Raw genomic sequence first — 20127 nt, 5'->3', positions numbered from 1 at the left:
AACCTGGTCCGAGCCACACAAGTCACCCCATCTTGGATTCCCCTAGGTCTCTAGTTTTCAGAAATGCACAGGTTTGGTAGGTTTCCCTAGGTGGCGGCTGAGCTACAGGCCAAAATCTACAGGTAGGCACTTTGCAAAAAACACCTCTGTTTTCCTTCAAAAATTTGGCTGTGTCCACGTTGCGCTTTGGGGCGTTTCCTGTCGCGGGCGCTAGGCCTACCCACACAAGTGAGGTATCATTTTTATCGGGAGACATGGGGGAACGCTGTGTGGAAGGAAATTTGTGGCTCCTCTCATATTCCAGAACTTTCTGCCACAGAAATGTGAGGAACATGTGTTTTTTTAGCCAAATTTTGAGGTTTGCGAAGGATTCTGGGTAACAGAACCTGGTCCGAGCCACACAAGTCACCCCATCTTGGATTCCCCTAGGTCTCTAGTTTACAGAAATGTACAGGTTTGGTAGGTTTCCCTAGATGGCGGCTGAGCTACAGGCGAAAATCTACAGGTAGGCACTTTGCAAAAAACACCTCTGTTTTCCTTCAAAAATTTGGCTGTGTCCACGTTGCGCTTTGGGGCGTTTCCTGTCGCGGGCGCTAGGCCTACCCACAAAAGTGAGGTATCATTTTTATCGGGAGACGTGGGGAACGCTGGGTGGAAGGATATTTGTGGCTCCTCTCAGATTCCAGAACTTTCTGCCACAGAAATGTGAGGAACATGTGTTTTTTTAGCCAAATTTTGAGGTTTGCAAAGGATTCTGGGTAACAGAACCTGGTCCGAGCCACACAAGTCACCCCATCTTGGTTTCCCCTAGGTCTCTAGTTTTCAGAAATGCACAGGTTTGGTAGGTTTCCCTAGGTGGCGGCTGAGCTACAGGCCAAAATCTACAGGTAGGCACTTTGCAAAAAACACCTCTGTTTTCCTTCAAAAATTTGGCTGTGTCCACGTTGCGCTTTGGGGCGTTTCCTGTCGCGGGAGCTAGGCCTACCCACACAAGTGAGGTATCATTTTTATCGGGAGACGTGGGGGAACGCTAGGTGGAAGGAAATTTGTGGCTCCTCTCAGATTCCAGAACTTTCTGCCACAGAAATGGGAGGAACAGGGTTTTTTTTAGCCAAATTTTGAGGTTTGCAAAGGATTCTGGGTAACAGAACCTGGTCCGAGCCACACAAGTCACCCCATCTTGGATTCCCCTAGGTCTCTAGTTTTCAGAAATGCACAGGTTTGGTAGGTTTCCCTAGGTGGCGGCTGAGCTACAGGCCAAAATCTACAGGTAGGCACTTTGCAAAAAACACCTCTGTTTTTCTTCAAAAATTTGGCTGTGTCCACTTTGCGCTTTGGGGGGTTTCCTGTCGCAGGCGCTAGGTCTACCCACACAAGTGAGGTATCATTTTTATCGGGAGACATGGGGAAACGCTGGGTGGAAGGAAATTTGTGGCTCCTCTCAGATTCCAGAACTTTCTGCCACAGAAATGTGAGGAACATGTGTTTTTTTGCCAAATTTTGAGGTTTGCAAAGGATTCTGGGTAACAGAACCTGGTCCGAGCCACACAAGTCACCCCATCTTGGATTCCCCTAGGTCTCTAGTTTTCAGAAATGCACAGGTTTGGTAGGTTTCCCTAGGTGGCGGCTGAGCTACAGGCCAAAATCTACAGGTAGGCACTTTGCAAAAAACACCTCTGTTTTCCTTCAAAAATTTGGCTGTGTCCACGTTGCGCTTTGGGGCGTTTCCTGTCGCGGGCGCTAGGCCTACCCACACAAGTGAGGTATCATTTTTATCGGGAGACGTGGGGGAACGCTGGGTGGAAGGAAATTTGTGGCTCCTCTCAGATTCCAGAACTTTCTGCCACAGAAATGTGAGGAACATGTGTTTTTTTAGCCAAATTTTGAGGTTTGCAAAGTATTCTGGGTAACAGAACCTGGTCCGAGCCAGACAAGTCACCCCATCTTGGATTCCCCTAGGTCTCTAGTTTTCAGAAATGCACAGGTTTGGTAGGTTTCCCTAGGTGGCGGCTGAGCTGCAGGCCAAAATCTACAGGTAGGCACTTTGCAAAAAACACCTCTGTTTTCCTTCAAAAATTTGGCTGTGTCCACTTTGCGCTTTGGGGCGTTTCCTGTCGCAGGCGCTAGATCTACCCACACAAGTGAGGTATCATTTTTATCGGGAGACGTGGGGAAACGCTGGGTGGAAGGAAATTTGTGGCTCCTCTCAGATTCCAGAACTTTCTGCCACAGAAATGTGAGGAACATGTGTTTTTTTAGCCAAATTTTAAGGTTTGCAAAGGATTCTGGGTAACAGAACCTGGTCCGAGCCACACAAGTCACCCCATCTTGGATTCCCCTAGGTCTCTAGTTTTCAGAAATGCACAGGTTTGGTAGGTTTCCCTAGGTGGCGGCTGAGCTACAGGCCAAAATCTACAGGTAGGCATTTTGCAAAAAACACCTCTGTTTTCCTTCAAAAATTTGGCTGTGTCCACGTTGCGCTTTGGGGCGTTTCCTGTCGTGGGAGCTAGGCCTACCCACACAAGTGAGGTATCATTTTTATCGGGAGACGTGGGGGACCGCTGGGTGGAAGGAAATTTGTGGCTCCTCTCAAATTCCAGAACTTTCTGCCACAGAAATGTGAGGAACATGTGTTTTTTTAGCCAAATTTTGAGGTTTGCGAAGGATTCTGGGTAACAGAACCTGGTCCGAGCCACACAAGTCACCCCATCTTGGTTTCCCCTAGGTCTCTAGTTTTTTAGAAATGCACAGGTTTGGTAGGTTTCCCTAGGTGGCGGCTGAGCTACAGGCCAAAATCTACAGGTAGGCACTTTGCAAAAAACACCTCTGTTTTCCTTCAAAAATTTGGCTGTGTCCACGTTGCGCTTTGGGGCGTTTCCTGTCGCGGGCTCTAGGCCTACCCACACAAGTGAGATATCATTTTTATCGGGAGACGTGGGGGATCGCTGGGTGGAAGGAAATTTGTGGCTCTTCTCAGATTCCAGAACTTTCTGCCACAGAAATGTGAGGAACATGTGTTTTTTTAGCCAAATTTTGAGGTTTGCGAAGGATTCTGGGTAACAGAACCTGGTCCGAGCCACACAAGTCACCCCATCTTGGATTCCCCTAGGTCTCTAGTTTACAGAAATGCACAGGTTTGGTAGGTTTCCCTAGGTGGCGGCTGAGCTACACGCCAAAATCTACGGGTAGGCACTTTGCAAAAAACACCTCTGTTTTCCTTCAAAAATTTGGCTGTGTCCACGTTGCGCTTTGGGGCGTTTTCTGTCGCGGCCGCTAGGCCTACCCACACAAGTGAGGTATCATTTTTATCGGGAGACGTGGTGGAACGCTGGGTGGAAGGAAATTTGTGGCTCCTCTCAGATTCCAGAACTTTCTGCCACAGAAATTGGAGGAATATGTGTTTTTTTAGCCAAATTTTGAGGTTTGCGAAGGATTCTGGGTAACAGAACCTGGTCCGAGCCACACAAGTCACCCCATCTTGGATTCCCCTAGGTCTCTAGTTTACAGAAATGCACAGGTTCGGTAGGTTTCCCTAGGTGGCGGCTGAGCTACAGGCCAAAATCTACAGGTAGGCACTTTGCAAAAAACACCTCTGTTTTCATTCAAAAATTTGGCTGTGTCCACGTTGCGCTTTGGGGCGTTTCCTTTCACGGGCACTAGGCCTACCCACACAAGTGAGGTATCATTTTTATCGGGAGACGTGGGGGAACGCTGGGTGGAAGGATATTTGTGGCTCCTCTCAGATTCCAGAACTTTCTGCCACAGAAATGTGAGGAACATGTGTTTTTTTAGCCAAATTTTGAGGTTTGCAAAGGATTCTGGGTAACAGAACCTGGTCCGAGCCACACAAGTCACCCCATCTTGGTTTCCCCTAGGTCTCTAGTTTTCAGAAATGCACAGGTTTGGTAGGTTTCCCTAGGTGGCGGCTGAGCTACAGGCCAAAATCTACAGGTAGGCACTTTGCAAAAAACACCTCTGTTTTCCTTCAAAAATTTGGCTGTGTCCACGTTGCGCTTTGGGGCGTTTCCTGTCGCAGGAGCTAGGCCTACCCACACAAGTGAGGTATCATTTTTATCGGGAGACGTGGGGGAACGCTAGGTGGAAGGAAATTTGTGGCTCCTCTCAGATTCCAGAACTTTCTGCCACAGAAATGGGAGGAACAGGGGGTTTTTAGGCCAAATTTTGAGGTTTGCATAGGATTCTGGGTAACAGAACCTGGTCCGAGCCACACAAGTCACCCCATCTTGGATTCCCCTAGGTCTCTAGTTTTCAGAAATGCACAGGTTTGGTAGGTTTCCCTAGGTGGCGGCTGAGCTACAGGCCAAAATCTACAGGTAGGCACTGTGCAAAAAACACCTCTGTTTTCCTTAAAAAATTTGGCTGTGTCCACGTTGCGCTTTGGGGCGTTTCCTGTCGCGGGCGCTAGGCCTACCCACACAAGTGAGGTATCATTTTTATCGGGAGACGTGGGGGAACGCTGGGTGGAAGGATATTTGTGGCTCCTCTCAGATTCCAGAACTTTCTGCCACAGAAATGTGAGGAACATGTGTTTTTTTAGCCAAATATTGAGGTTTGCAAAGGATTCTGGGTAACAGAACCTGGTCCGAGCCACACAAGTCACCCCATCTTGGTTTCCCCTAGGTCTCTAGTTTTCAGAAATGCACAGGTTTGGTAGGTTTCCCTAGGTGGCGGCTGAGCTACAGGCCAAAATCTACAGGTAGGCACTTTGCAAAAAACACCTCTGTTTTCCTTCAAAAATTTGGCTGTGTCCACGTTTCGCTTTGGGGTGGTTCCTGTCGCGGGCGCTAGGCCTACCCACACAAGTGAGGTATCATTTTTATCGGGAGACATGGGGGAACGCTGTGTGGAAGGAAATTTGTGGCTCCTCTCAGATTCCAGAACTTTCTGCCACAGAAATGGGAGGAACATGTGTTTTTTTAGCCAAATTTTGAGGTTTGCGAAGGATTCTGGGTAACAGAACCTGGTCCGAGCCACACAAGTCACCCCATCTTGGATTCCCCTAGGTCTCTAGTTTACAGAAATGCACATGTTTGGTAGGTTTCCCTAGGTGGCGGCTGAGCTACAGGCCAAAATCTACAGGTAGGCACTTTGCAAAAAACACCTCTGTTTTCCTTCAAAAATTTGGATGTGTCCACGTTGCGCTTTGGGGCGTTTCCTGTCGCGGGCGCTAGGCCTACCCACACAAGTGAGGTATCATTTTTATCGGGAGACGCGGGGGAACGCTGGGTGGAAGGAAATTTGTGGCTCCTCTCAGATTCCAGAACTTTCTGCCATAGAAATGTGAGGAACATGTGTTTTTTTAGCCAAATTTTGAGGTTTGCGAAGGATTCTGGGTAACAGAACCTGGTCCGAGCCACACAAGTCACCCCATCTTGGATTCCCCTAGGTCTCTAGTTATCAGAAATGAACAGGTTTGGTAGGTTTCCCTAGGTGGCGGCTGAGCTACAGGCCAAAATCTACAGGTAGGCACTTTGCAAAAAACACCTCTGTTTTCCTTCAAAAATTTGGCTGTGTCCACGTTGCGCTTTGGGGTGTTTCCTGTCGCGGGCGCTAGGCCTACCCACACAAGTGAGGTATCATTTTTATCGGGAGACATGGGGGAACGCTGTGTGGAAGGAAATTTGTGGCTCCTCTCAGATTCCAGAACTTTCTGCCACAGAAATGGGAGGAACATGTGTTTTTTTAGCCAAATTTTGAGGTTTGCGAAGGATTCTGGGTAACAGAACCTGGTCTGAGCCACACAAGTCACCCCATCTTGGATTCCCCTAGGTCTCTAGTTATCAGAAATGAACAGGTTTGGTAGGTTTCCCTAGGTGGCGGCTGAGCTACAGGCCAAAATCTACAGGTAGGCACTTTGCAAAAAACACCTCTGTTTTCCATCAAAAATTTGGCTGTGTCCACGTTGCACTTTGGGGCGTTTCCTGTCGCGGGCGCTAGGCCTACCCACACAAGTGAGGTATCAATTTTATCGGGAGACGTGTGGGAACGCTGGGTGGAAGGATATTTGTGGCTCCTCTAAGATTCCAGAACTTTCTGCCACAGAAATGTGAGGAACATGTGTTTTTTTAGCCCAATTTTGAGGTTTGCGAAGGATTCTGGTTAACAGAACCTGGTCCGAGCCACACAAGTCACCCCATCTTGGATTCCCCTAGGTCTCTATTTTTCAGAAATGCACAGGTTTGGTAGGTTTCCCTAGGTGGCGGCTGAGCTACAGGCCAAAATCGACAGGTAGGCACTTTGCAAAAAACTCCTCTGTTTTCCTTCAAAAATTTGTCTGTGTCCACGTTGCTCTTTGGGGCGTTTCCTGTCGCGGGCGCTAGGCCTACCCACACAAGTGAGGTATCATTTTTATCGGGAGACGTGTGGGAACGCTGGGTGGAAGGATATTTGTGGCTCCTCTAAGATTCCAGAACTTTCTGCCACAGAAATGTGAGGAACATGTGTTTTTTTAGCCAAATTTTGAGGTTTGCGAAGGATTCTGGGTAACAGAACCTGGTCCGAGCCACACAAGTCACCCCATCTTGGATTCCCCTAGGTCTCTAGTTTACAGAAATGCACATGTTTGGTAGGTTTCCCTAGGTGGCGGCTGAGCTACAGGCCAAAATCTACAGGTAGGCACTTTGCAAAAAACACCTCTGTTTTCCTTCAAAAATTTGGCTGTGTCCACGTTGCGCTTTGGGGCTTTTCCTGTCGCGGGCGCTAGGCCTACCCACACAAGTGAGGTATCATTTTTATCGGGAGACGTGGGGGAACGCTGGGTGGAAGGAAATTTGTGGCTCCTCTCAGATTCCAGACCTTTCTGCCACAGAAATGGGAGGAACATGTGTTTTTTTAGCCAAATTTTGAGGTTTGCGAAGGATTCTGGGTAACAGAACCTGGTCCGAGCCACACAAGTCACCCCATCTTGGATTCCCCTAGGTCTCTAGTTTTCAGAAATGCACAGGATTGGTAGGTTTCCCTAGGTGGCGGCTTGCTACAGGCCAAAATCTACAGGTAGGCACTTTGCAAAAAACACCTCTGTTTTCCTTCAAAAATTTGGCTGTGTCCACGTTGTCTTTGGGGCATTTCCTGTCGCGGGCGCTAGGCCTACCCACACAAGTGAGGTATCATTTTTATCGGGAGACGTGGGGGATCGCTGGGTGGAAGGATATTTGTGGCTCCTCTAAGATTCCAGAACTTTCTGCCACAGAAATGAGAGGAACATGTGTTTTTTTAGCCAAATTTTGAGGTTTGCAAAGGATTCTGTGTAACAGAACCTGGTCCGAGCCACACAAGTCACCCCATCTTGGATTCCCCTAGCTCTCTAGTTTTCAGAAATGCACAGGTTTGGTAGGTTTCCCTAGGTGGCGGCTGAGCTACAGGCCAAAATCTACAGGTAGGCACTTTGCAAAAAACACCTCTGTTTTCCTTCAAAAATTTGGCTGTGTCCACGTTGCGCTTTGGGGCATTTCCTGTCGCAGGCGCTAGGTCTACCCACACAAGTGAGGTATCATTTTTATCGGGAGATGTGTGGGAACGCTGGGTGGAAGGAAATTATTGGCTCCTCTCAGATTCTAGAACTTTCTACCACAGAAATGTGAGGAACATGTGTTTTTTTAGCCAAATTTTGAGGTTTGCAAAGGATTCTGGGTAACAGAACCTGGTCCGAGCCACACAAGTCACCCCATCTTGGATTCCCCTAGGTCTCTAGTTTTCAGAAATGCACAGGTTTGGTAGGTTTCCCTAGGTGGCGGCTGAGCTACAGGCCAAAATCAACAGGTAGGCACTTTGCAAAAAACACCTCTGTTTTCCTTAAAAAATTTGGCTGTGTCCACGTTGCGCTTTGGGGCGTTTCCTGTCGCGGGCGGTAGGCCTACCCACACAAGTGAGGTATCATTTTTATCGGGAGACATGGGGGAACGCTGTGTGGAAGGAAATTTGTGGCTCCTCTCATATTCCAGAACTTTCTGCCACAGAAATGTGAGGAACATGTGTTTTTTTAGCCAAATTTTGAGGTTTGCGAAGGATTGTGGGTAACAGAATCTGGTCCGAGCCACACAAGTCACCCCATCTTGGATTCCCCTAGGTCTCTAGTTTTCAGAAATGCACAGGTTTGGTAGGTTTCCCTAGGTGGCGGCTGAGCTACAGGCCAAAATCTACAGGTAGGCACTTTGCAAAAAACACCTCTGTTTTCCTTCAAAAATTTGGCTGTGTCCACGTTGCGCTTTGGGGTGTTTCCTGTCGCGGGCGCTAGGCCTACCCACACAAGTGAGGTATCATTTTTATCGGGAGACATGGGGGAACGCTGGGTGGAAGGATATTTGTGGCTCCTCTCAGATTCCAGAACTTTCTGCCACAGAAATGTGAGGAACATGTGTTTTTTTAGCCAAATTTTGAGGTTTGCGAAGGATTCTGGGTAACAGAACCTGGTCCGAGCCACACAAGTCACCCCATCTTGGATTCCCCTAGGTATCTAGTTTACAGAAATGCACAGGTTTGGTAGGTTTCCCTAGGTGGCGGCTGAGCTACAGGCCAAAATCTACAGGTAGGCATTTTGCAAAAAATACCTCTGTTTTCCTTCAAAATTTGGCTGTGTCCACGTTGCGCTTTGGGGCGTTTCCTGTCGTGGGCGCTAGGCCTACCCACACAAGTGAGGTATCATTTTTATCGGGAGACGTGGGGGACCGCTGGGTCGAAGGAAATGAGTGGCTCCTCTCAGATTCCAGAACTTTCTGCCACAGAAATGTGAGGAACATGTGTTTTTTTAGCCAAATTTTGAGGTTTGCGAAGGATTCTGGGTAACAGAACCTGGTCCGAGCCACACAAGTCACCCCATCTTGGATTCCCCTAGGTATCTAGTTTACAGAAATGCACAGGTTTGGTAGGTTTCCCTAGGTGGCGGCTGAGCTACAGGCCAAAATCTACAGGTAGGCACTTTGCAAAAAACACCTCTGTTTTCCTTCAAAAATATGACTGTGTCCACGTTGCGCTTTGGAGCGTTTCCTGTCGCGGGAGCTAGGCCTACCCACACAAGTGAGGTATCATTTTTATCGGGAGACGTGGGGGAACGCTAGGTGGAAGGAAATTTGTGGCTCCTCTCAGATTCCAGAACTTTCTGCCACAGAAATGGGAGGAAGAGGGGGTTTTTTAGCCAAATTTTGAGGTTTGCAAAGGATTCTGGGTAACAGAACCTGATCCGAGCCACACAAGTCACCCCATCTTGGATTCCCCTAGGTCTCTAGTTTTCAGAAATGCACAGGTTTGGTAGGTTTCCCTAGGTGGCGGCTGAGCTACAGGCCAAAATCTACAGGTAGGCACTTTGCAAAAAACACCTCTGTTTTCCTTCAAAAATTTGGCTGTGTCCACGTTGCGCTTTGGGGCGTTTCCTGTCGCGGGCGCTAGGCCTACCCACACAAGTGAGGTATCATTTTTATCGGGAGACGTGGGGGAACGCTGGGTGGAACCAAATTTGTGGCTCCTCTCAGATTCCAGAACTTTCTGCCACAGAAATGTGAGGAACATGTGTTTTTTTAGCCAAATTTTGAGGTTTGCAAAGGATTCTGGGTAACAGAACCTGGTCCGAGCCACACAAGTCACCCCATCTTGGATTCCCCTAGGTCTCTAGTTTTCAGAAATGCACAGGTTTGGTAGGTTTCCCTAGGTGGCGGCTGAGCTGCAGGCCAAAATCTACAGGTAGGCACTTTGCAAAAAACACCTCTGTTTTCCTTCAAAAATTTGGCTGTGTCCACGTTGCGCTTTGGGGCGTTTCCTGTCGCAGGCGCTAGATCTACCCACACAAGTGAGGTATCATTTTTATCGGGAGACGTGGGGGAACGCTGGGTGGAAGGGTATTTGTGGCTCCTCTCAGATTCCAGAACTTTCTGCCACAGAAATGTGAGGAACATGTGTTTTTTTAGCCAAATTTTGAGGTTTGCAAAGGATTCTGGGTAACAGAACCTGGTCCGAGCCACACAAGTCACCCCATCTTGGTTTCCCCTAGGTCTCTAGTTTTCAGAAATGCACAGGTTTGGTAGGTTTCCCTAGGTGGCGGCTGAGCTACAGGCCAAAATCTACAGGTAGGCACTTTGCAAAAAACACCTCTGTTTTCCTTCAAAAATTTGGCTGTGTCCACGTTGCGCTTTGGGGCGTTTCCTGTCGCGGGAGCTAGGCCTACCCACACAAGTGAGGTATCATTTTTATCGGGAGACGTGGGGGAACGCTAGGTGGAAGGAAATTTGTGGCTCCTCTCAGATTCCAGAACTTTCTGCCACAGAAATGGGAGGAACAGGGGTTTTTTTAGCCAAATTTTGAGGTTTGCAAAGGATTCTGGGTAACAGAACCTGGTCCGAGCCACACAAGTCACCCCATCTTGGATTCCCCTAGGTCTCTAGTTTTCAGAAATGCACAAGGTTTGGTAGGTTTCCCTAGGTGGCGGCTGAGCTACAGGCCAAAATCTACAGGTAGGCACTTTGCAAAAAACACCTCTGTTTTTCTTCAAAAATTTGGCTGTGTCCACTTTGCGCTTTGGGGCGTTTCCTGTCGCAGGCGCTAGGTCTACCCACACAAGTGAGGTATCATTTTTATCGGGAGACATGGGGAAACGCTGGGTGGAAGGAAATTTGTGGCTCCTCTCAGATTCCAGAACTTTCTGCCACAGAAATGTGAGGAACATGTGTTTTTTTGCCAAATTTTGAGGTTTGCAAAGGATTCTGGGTAACAGAACCTGGTCCGAGCCACACAAGTCACCCCATCTTGGATTCCCCTAGGTCTCTAGTTTTCAGAAATGCACAGGTTTGGTAGGTTTCCCTAGGTGGCGGCTGAGCTACAGGCCAAAATCTACAGGTAGGCATTTTGCAAAAAACACCTCTGTTTTCCTTCAAAATTTGGCTGTGTCCACGTTGCGCTTTGGGGCGTTTCCTGTCGTGGGCGCTAGGCCTACCCACACAAGTGAGGTATCATTTTTATCGGGAGACGTGGGGGACCGCTGGGTGGAAGGAAATGAGTGGCTCCTCTCAGATTCCAGAACTTTCTGCCACAGAAATGTGAGGAACATGTGTTTTTTTAGCCAAATTTTGAGGTTTGCGAAGGATTCTGGGTAACAGAACCTGGTCCGAGCCACACAAGTCACCCCATCTTGGATTCCCCTAGGTATCTAGTTTACAGAAATGCACAGGTTTGGTAGGTTTCCCTAGGTGGCGGCTGAGCTACAGGCCAAAATCTACAGGTAGGCACTTTGCAAAAAACACCTCTGTTTTCCTTCAAAAATATGGCTGTGTCCACGTTGCGCTTTGGAGCGTTTCCTGTCGCGGGAGCTAGGCCTACCCACACAAGTGAGGTATCATTTTTATCGGGAGACGTGGAGGAACGCTAGGTGGAAGGAAATTTGTGGCTCCTCTCAGATTCCAGAACTTTCTGCCACAGAAAAGGGAGGAAGAGGGGGTTTTTTAGCCAAATTTTGAGGTTTGCAAAGGATTCTGGGTAACAGAACCTGATCCGAGCCACACAAGTCACCCCATCTTGGATTCCCCTAGGTCTCTAGTTTTCAGAAATGCACAGGTTTGGTAGGTTTCCCTAGGTGGCGGCTGAGCTACAGGCCAAAATCTACAGGTAGGCACTTTGCAAAAAACACCTCTGTTTTCCTTCAAAAATTTGGCTGTGTCCACGTTGCGCTTTGGGGCGTTTCCTGTCGCGGGCGCTAGGCCTACCCACACAAGTGAGTCATCATTTTTATCGGGAGACGTGGGGGAACGTTGGGTGGAAGGAAATTTGTGGCTCCTCTCAGATTCCAGAACTTTCTGCCACAGAAATGTGAGGAACATGTGTTTTTTTAGCCAAATTTTGAGGTTTGCAAAGGATTCTGGGTAATAGAACCTGGTCCGAGCCACACAAGTCACCCCATCTTGGATTTCCCTAGGTCTCTAGTTTTCAGAAATGCACAGGTTTGGTAGGTTTCCCTAGGTGGCGGCTGAGCTACAGGCCAAAATCTACATGTAGGCATTTTGCAAAAAACACCTCTGTTTTCCTTCAAAAATTTGGCTGTGTCCACGTTGCGCTTTGGGGTGTTTCCTGTCGTGGGAGCTAGGCCTACCCACACAAGTGAGGTATCATTTTTATCGGGAGACGTGGGGGACCGCTGGGTGGAAGGAAATTTGTGGCTCCTCTCAGATTCCAGAACTTTCTGCCACAGAAATGTGAGGAACATGTGTTTTTTTAGCTAAATTTTGAGGTTTGCAAAGGATTCTGGGTAACAGAACCTGGTCCGAGCCACACAAGTCACCCCATCTTGGTTTCGCCTAGGTCTCTAGTTTTCAGAAATGCACAGGTTTGGTAGGTTTCCCTAGGTGGCGGCTGAGCTACAGGCCAAAATCTACAGGTAGGCACTTTGCAAAAAACACCTCTGTTTTCCTTCAAAAATTTGGCTGTGTCCACGTTGCGCTTTGGGGCGTTTCCTGTCGCGGGCGCTAGGCCTACCCACACAAGTGAGATATCATTTTTATCGGGAGACGTGGGGGATCGCTGGGTGGAAGGAAATTTGTGGCTCTTCTCAGATTCCCGAACTTTCTGCCACAGAAATGTGAGGAACATGTGTTTTTTTTGCCAAATTTTGAGGTTTGCGAAGGATTCTGGGTAACAGAACCTGGTCCGAGCCACACAAGTCACCCCATCTTGGATTCCCCTAGGTCTCTAGTTTACAGAAATGCACAGGTTTGGTAGGTTTCCCTAGGTGGCGGCTGAGCTACAGGCCAAAATCTACGGGTAGGCACTTTGCAAAAAACACCTCTGTTTTCCTTCAAAAATTTGGCTGTGTCCACGTTGCGCTTTGGGGCGTTTTCTGTCGCGGGCGCTAGGCCTACCCACACAAGTGAGGTATCATTTTTATCGGGAGACGTGGTGGAACGCTGGGTGGAAGGAAATTTGTGGCTCCTCTCAGATTCCAGAACTTTCTGCCACAGAAATGGGAGGAATATGTGTTTTTTTAGCCAAATTTTGAGGTTTGCGAAGGATTCTGGGTAACAGAACCTGGTCCGAGCCACACAAGTCACCCCATCTTGGATTCCCCTAGGTCTCTAGTTTACAGAAATGCACAGGTTCGGTAGGTTTCCCTAGGTGGCGGCTGAGCTACAGGCCAAAATCTACAGGTAGGCACTTTGCAAAAAACACCTCTGTTTTCCTTCAAAAATTTGGCTGTGTCCACGTTGCGCTTTGGGGCGTTTCCTGTCGCGGGCGCTAGGCCTACCCACACAAGTGAGGTATCATTTTTATCGGGAGACGTGGGGGAACGCTGGGTGGAAGGATATTTGTGGCTCCTCTCAGATTCCAGAACTTTCTGCCACAGAAATGTGAGGAACATGTGTTTTTTTAGCCAAATTTTGAGGTTTGCAAAGGATTCTGGGTAACAGAACCTGGTCCGAGCCACACAAGTCACCCCATCTTGGTTTCCCCTAGGTCTCTAGTTTTCAGAAATGCACAGGTTTGGTAGGTTTCCCTAGGTGGCGGCTGAGCTACAGGCCAAAATCTACAGGTAGGCACTTTGCAAAAAACACCTCTGTTTTCCTTCAAAAATTTGGCTGTGTCCACGTTGCGCTTTGGGGCGTTTCCTGTCGCAGGAGCTAGGCCTACCCATACAAGTGAGGTATCATTTTTATCGGGAGACGTGGGGGAACGCTAGGTGGAAGGAAATTTGTGGCTCCTCTCAGATTCCAGAACTTTCTGCCACAGAAATGGGAGGAACAGGGGTTTTTTTAGCCAAATTTTGAGGTTTGCATAGGATTCTGGGTAACAGAACCTGGTCCGAGCCACACAAGTCACCCCATCTTGGATTCCCCTAGGTCTCTAGTTTTCAGAAATGCACAGGTTTGGTAGGTTTCCCTAGGTGGCGGCTGAGCTACAGGCCAAAATCTACAGGTAGGCACTGTGCAAAAAACACCTCTGTTTTCCTTAAAAAATTTGGCTGTGTCCACGTTGCGCTTTGGGGCGTTTCCTGTCGCAGGCGCTAGTTCTACCCACACAAGTGAGGTATCATTTTTATCGGGAGACGTGGGGGAACGCTGGGTGGAAGGATATTTGTGGCTCCTCTCAGATTCCAGAACTTTCTGCCACAGAAATGTGAGGAACATGTGTTTTTTTAGCCAAATTTTGAGGTTTGCAAAGGATTCTGGGTAACAGAACCTGGTCCGAGCCACACAAGTCACCCCATCTTGGTTTCCCCTAGGTCTCTAGTTTTCAGAAATGCACAGGTTTGGTAGGATTCCCTAGGTGGCGGCTGAGCTACAGGCCAAAATCTACAGGTAGGCACTTTGCAAAAAACACCTCTGTTTTCCTTCAAAAATTTGGCTGTGTCCACGTTTCGCTTTGGGGTGGTTCCTGTCGCGGGCGCTAGGCCTACCCACACAAGTGAGGTATCATTTTTATCGGGAGACATGGGGGAACGCTGTGTGGAAGGAAATTTGTGGCTCCTCTCAGATTCCAGAACTTTCTGCCACAGAAATGGGAGGAACATGTGTTTTTTTAGCCAAATTTTGAGGTTTGCGAAGGATTCTGGGTAACAGAACCTGGTCCGAGCCACACAAGTCACCCCATCTTGGATTCCCCTAGGTCTCTAGTTTACAGAAATGCACATGTTTGGTAGGTTTCCCTAGGTGGCGGCTGAGCTACAGGCCAAAATCTACAGGTAGGCACTTTTCAAAAAACACCTCTGTTTTCCTTCAAAAATTTGGCTCTGTCCACGTTGCGCTTTGGGGCGTTTCCTGTCGCGGGCGCTAGGCCTACCCACACAAGTGAGGTATCATTTTTATCGGGAGACGTGGGGGAACGCTGGGTGGAAGGAAATTTGTGGCTCCTCTCAGATTCCAGAACTTTCTGCCATAGAAATGTGAGGAACATGTGTTTTTTTAGCCAAATTTTGAGGTTTGCGAAGGATTCTGGGTAACAGAACCTGGTCCGAGCCACACAAGTCACCCCATCTTGGATTCCCCTAGTTCTCTAGTTATCAGAAATGAACAGGTTTGGTAGGTTTCCCTAGGTGGCGGCTGAGCTACAGGCCAAAATCTACAGGTAGGCACTTTGCAAAAAACACCTCTGTTTTCCTTAAAAAATTTGGCTGTGTCCACGTTGCGCTTTGGGGCGTTTCCTGTCGCGGGCTCTAGGCCTACCCACACAAGTGAGGTATCATTTTTATCGGGAGACGTGTGGGAACGCTGGGTGGAAGGATATTTGTGGCTCCTCTACGATTCCAGAACTTTCTGCCACAGAAATGGGAGGAACATGTGTTTTTTTAGCCAAATTTTGAGGTTTGCAAAGGATTCTGGGTAACAGAACCTGGCCCGATCCACACATGTCACCCCATCTTGGATTCCCCTAGGTCTCTAGTTTTCAGAAATGCACAGGTTTGGTAGGTTTCCCTAGGTGGCGGCTGAGCTACAGGCCAAAATCTACAGGTAGGCACTTTGCAAAAAACACCTCTGTTTTCCTTCAAAAATTTGGCTGTGTCCACGTTGCGCTTTGGGGTGTTTCCTGTCGCGGGCGCTAGGCCTACCCACACAAGTGAGGTATCATTTTTATCGGGAGACATGGGGGAACGCTGTGTGGAAGGAAATTTGTGGCTCCTCTCAGATTCCAGAACTTTCTGCCACAGAAATGGGAGGAACATGTGTTTTTTTAGCCAAATTTTGAGGTTTGCGAAGGATTCTGGGTAACAGAACCTGGTCCGAGCCACACAAGTCACCCCATCTTGGATTCCCCTAGGTCTCTAGTTATCAGAAATGAACAGGTTTGGTAGGTTTCCCTAGGTGGCGGCTGAGCTACAGGCCAAAATCTACAGGTAGGCACTTTGCAAAAAACACCTCTGTTTTCCTTCAAAAATTTGGCTGTGTCCACGTTGCGCTTTGGGGCGTTTCCTGTCGCGGGCGCTAGGCCTACCCACACAAGTGAGGTATCATTTTTATCGGGAGACGTGTGGGAACGCTGGGTGGAAGGATATCTGTGGCTCCTCTAAGATTCCAGAACTTTCTGCCACAGAAATGGGAGGAACATGTGTTTTTTTAGCCAAATTTTGAGGTTTGCAAAGGATTCTGGGTAACAGAACCTGGCCCGATCCACACATGTCACCCCATCTTGGATTCCCCTAGGTCTCTAGTTTTCAGAAATGCACAGGTTTTGTAGGTTTCCCTAGGTGGCGGCTGAGCTACAGGCCAAAATCTACAGGTAGGCACTTTGCAAAAAACACCTCTGTTTTCCTTCAAAAATTTGGCTGTGTCCACGTTGCGCTTTGGGGTGTTTCCTGTCGCGGGCGCTAGGCCTACCCACACAAGTGAGGTATCATTTTTATCGGGAGACATGGGGGAACGCTGTGTGGAAGGAAATTTGTGGCTCCTCTCAGATTCCAGAACTTTCTGCCACAGAAATGGGAGGAACATGTGTTTTTTTAGCCAAATTTTGAGGTTTGCGAAGGATTCTGGGTAACAGAACCTGGTCCGAGCCACACAAGTCACCCCATCTTGGATTCCCCTAGGTCTCTAGTTATCAGAAATGAACAGGTTTGGTAGGTTTCCCTAGGTGGCGGCTGAGCTACAGGCCAAAATCTACAGGTAGGCACTTTGCAAAAAGCACCTCTGTTTTCCTTCAAAAATTTGGCTGTGTCCACGTTGCGCTTTGGGGCGTTTCCTGTCGCGGGCGCTAGGCCTACCCACACAAGTGAGGTATCATTTTTATCGGGAGACGTGTGGGAACGCTGGGTGGAAGGATATTTGTGGCTCCTCTAAGATTCCAGAACTTTCTGCCACAGAAATGGGAGGAACATGTGTTTTTTTAGCCAAATTTTGAGGTTTGCAAAGGATTCTGGGTAACAGAACCTGGCCCGATCCACACATGTCACCCCATCTTGGATTCCCCTAGGTCTCTAGTTTTCAGAAATGCACAGGTGTTGTAGGTTTCCCTAGGTGGCGGCTGAGCTACAGGCCAAAATCTACAGGTAGGCACTTTGCAAAAAACACCTCTGTTTTCCTTCAAAAATTTGGCTGTGTCCACGTTGCGCTTTGGGGTGTTTCCTGTCGCGGGCGCCAGGCCTACCCACACAAGTGAGGTATCATTTTTATCGGGAGACATGGGGGAACGCTGTGTGGAAGGAAATTTGTGGCTCCTCTCAGATTCCAGAACTTTCTGCCACAGAAATGGGAGGAACATGTGTTTTTTTAGCCAAATTTTGAGGTTTGCGAAGGATTCTGGGTAACAGAACCTGGTCCGAGCCACACAAGTCACCCCATCTTGGATTCCCCTAGGTCTCTAGTTTTCAGAAATGCACAGGTTTGGTAGGTTTCCCTAGGTGGCGGCTGAGCTACAGGCCAAAATCGACAGGTAGGCACTTTGCAAAAAACACCTCTGTTTTCCTTCAAAAATTTGGCTGTGTCCACGTTGCACTTTGGGGCGTTTCCTGTCGCGGGCGCTAGGCCTACCCACACAAGTGAGGTATCAATTTTATCGGGAGACGTGTGGGAACGCTGGGTGGAAGGATATTTGTGGCTCCTCTAAGATTCCAGAACTTTCTGCCACAGAAATGTGAGGAACATGTGTTTTTTTAGCCAAATTTTGAGGTTTGCGAAGGATTCTGGTTAACAGAACCTGGTCTGAGCCACACAAGTCACCCCATCTTGGATTCCCCTAGGTCTCTATTTTTCAGAAATGCACAGGTTTGGTAGGTTTCCCTAGGTGGCGGCTGAGCTACAGGCCAAAATCGACAGGTAGGCACTTTGCAAAAAACTCCTCTGTTTTCCTTCAAAAATTTGTCTGTGTCCACGTTGCACTTTGGGGCGTTTCCTGTCGCGGGCGCTAGGCCTACCCACACAAGTGAGGTATCATTTTTATCGGGAGACGTGTGGGAACGCTGGGTGGAAGGATATTTGTGGCTCCTCTAAGATTCCAGAACTTTCTGCCACAGAAATGTGAGGAACATGTGTTTTTTTAGCCAAATTTTGAGGTTTGCGAAGGATTCTGGGTAACAGAACCTGGTCCGAGCCACACAAGTCACCCCATCTTGGATTCCCCTAGGTCTCTAGTTTACAGAAATGCACATGTTTGGTAGGTTTCCCTAGGTGGCGGCTGAGCTACAGGCCAAAATCTACAGGTAGGCACTTTGCAAAAAACACCTCTGTTTTCCTTCAAAAATTTGGCTGTGTCCACGTTGCGCTTTGGGGCGTTTCCTGTCGCGGGCGCTAGGCCTACCCACACAAGTGAGGTATCATTTTTATCGGGAGACGTGGGGGAACGCTGGGTGGAAGGAAATTTGTGGCTCCTCTCAGATTCCAGACCTTTCTGCCACAGAAATGGGAGGAACATGTGTTTTTTTAGCCAAATTTTGAGGTTTGCGAAGGATTCTGGGTAACAGAACCTGGTCCGAGCCACACAAGTCACCCCATCTTGGATTCCCCTAGGTCTCTAGTTTTCAGAAATGCACAGGATTGGTAGGTTTCCCTAGGTGGCGGCTTGCTACAGGCCAAAATCTACAGGTAGGCACTTTGCAAAAAACACCTCTGTTTTCCTTCAAAAATTTGGCTGTGTCCACGTTGTCTTTGGGGCATTTCCTGTCGCGGGCGCTAGGCCTACCCACACAAGTGAGGTATCATTTTTATCGGGAGACGTGGGGGATCGCTGGGTGGAAGGATATTTGTGGCTCCTCTAAGATTCCAGAACTTTCTGCCACAGAAATGGGAGGAACATGTGTTTTTTTAGCCAAATTTTGAGGTTTGCAAAGGATTCTGTGTAACAGAACCTGGTCCGAGCCACACAAGTCACCCCATCTTGGATTCCCCTAGGTCTCTAGTTTTCAGAAATGCACAGGTTTGGTAGGTTTCCCTAGGTGGCGGCTGAGCTACAGGCCAAAATCTACAGGTAGGCACTTTGCAAAAAACACCTCTGTTTTCCTTCAAAAATTTGGCTGTGTCCACGTTGCGCTTTGGGGCATTTCCTGTCGCAGGCGCTAGGTCTACCCACACAAGTGAGGTATCATTTTTATCGGGAGATGTGTGGGAACGCTGGGTGGAAGGAAATTAGTGGCTCCTCTCAGATTCTAGAACTTTCTACCACAGAAATGTGAGGAACATGTGTTTTTTTAGCCAAATTTTGAGGTTTGCAAAGGATTCTGGGTAACAGAACCTGGTCCGAGCCACACAAGTCACCCCATCTTGGATTCCCCTAGGTCTCTAGTTTTCAGAAATGCACAGGTTTGGTAGGTTTCCCTAGGTGGCGGCTGAGCTACAGGCCAAAATCGACAGGTAGGCACTTTGCAAAAAACACCTCTGTTTTCCTTCAAAAATTTGGCTGTGTCCACGTTGAGCTTTGGGGCGTTTCCTGTCGCGGGCGCTAGGCCTACCCACACAAGTGAGGTATCATTTTTATCGGGAGACGTGGGGGAACGCTGTGTGGAAGGAAATTTGTGGCTCCTCTCATATTCCAGAACTTTCTGCCACAGAAATGTGAGGAACATGTGTTTTTTTAGCCAAATTTTGAGGTTTGCGAAGGATTGTGGGTAACAGAATCTGGTCCGAGCCACACAAGTCACCCCATCTTGGATTCCCCTAGGTCTCTAGTTTTCAGAAATGCACAGGTTTGGTAGGTTTCCCTAGGTGGCGGCTGAGCTACAGGCCAATATCTACAGGTAGGCACTTTGCAAAAAACACCTCTGTTTTCCTTCAAAAATTTGGCTGTGTCCATGTTGCGCTTTGGGGTGTTTCCTGTCGCGGGCGCTAGGCCTACCCACACAAGTGAGGTATCATTTTTATTGGGAGACATGGGGGAACGCTGTGTGGAAGGAAATTTGTGGCTCCTCTCAGATTCCAGAACTTTCTGCCACAGAAATGGGAGGAACATGTGTTTTTTTAGCCAAATTTTGAGGTTTGCGAAGGATTCTGGGTAACAGAACCTGGTCCGAGCCACACAAGTCACCCCATCTTGGATTCCCCTAGGTCTCTAGTTTTCAGAAATGCACAGGATTGGTAGGTTTCCCTAGGTGGCGGCTTGCTACAGGCCAAAATCTACAGGTAGGCACTTTGCAAAAAACACCTCTGTTTTCCTTCAAAAATTTGGCTGTGTCCACGTTGTCTTTGGGGCATTTCCTGTCGCGGGCGCTAGGCCTAC

This window comes from Pleurodeles waltl, chromosome 3_1 (genome assembly GCF_031143425.1).
Source record: "Pleurodeles waltl isolate 20211129_DDA chromosome 3_1, aPleWal1.hap1.20221129, whole genome shotgun sequence".
Lineage (NCBI taxonomy): Eukaryota > Metazoa > Chordata > Amphibia > Caudata > Salamandridae > Pleurodeles > Pleurodeles waltl.
The sequence above is the reverse complement of the archived record's forward strand: the minus strand, read 5'-3'. Positions refer to the sequence as shown.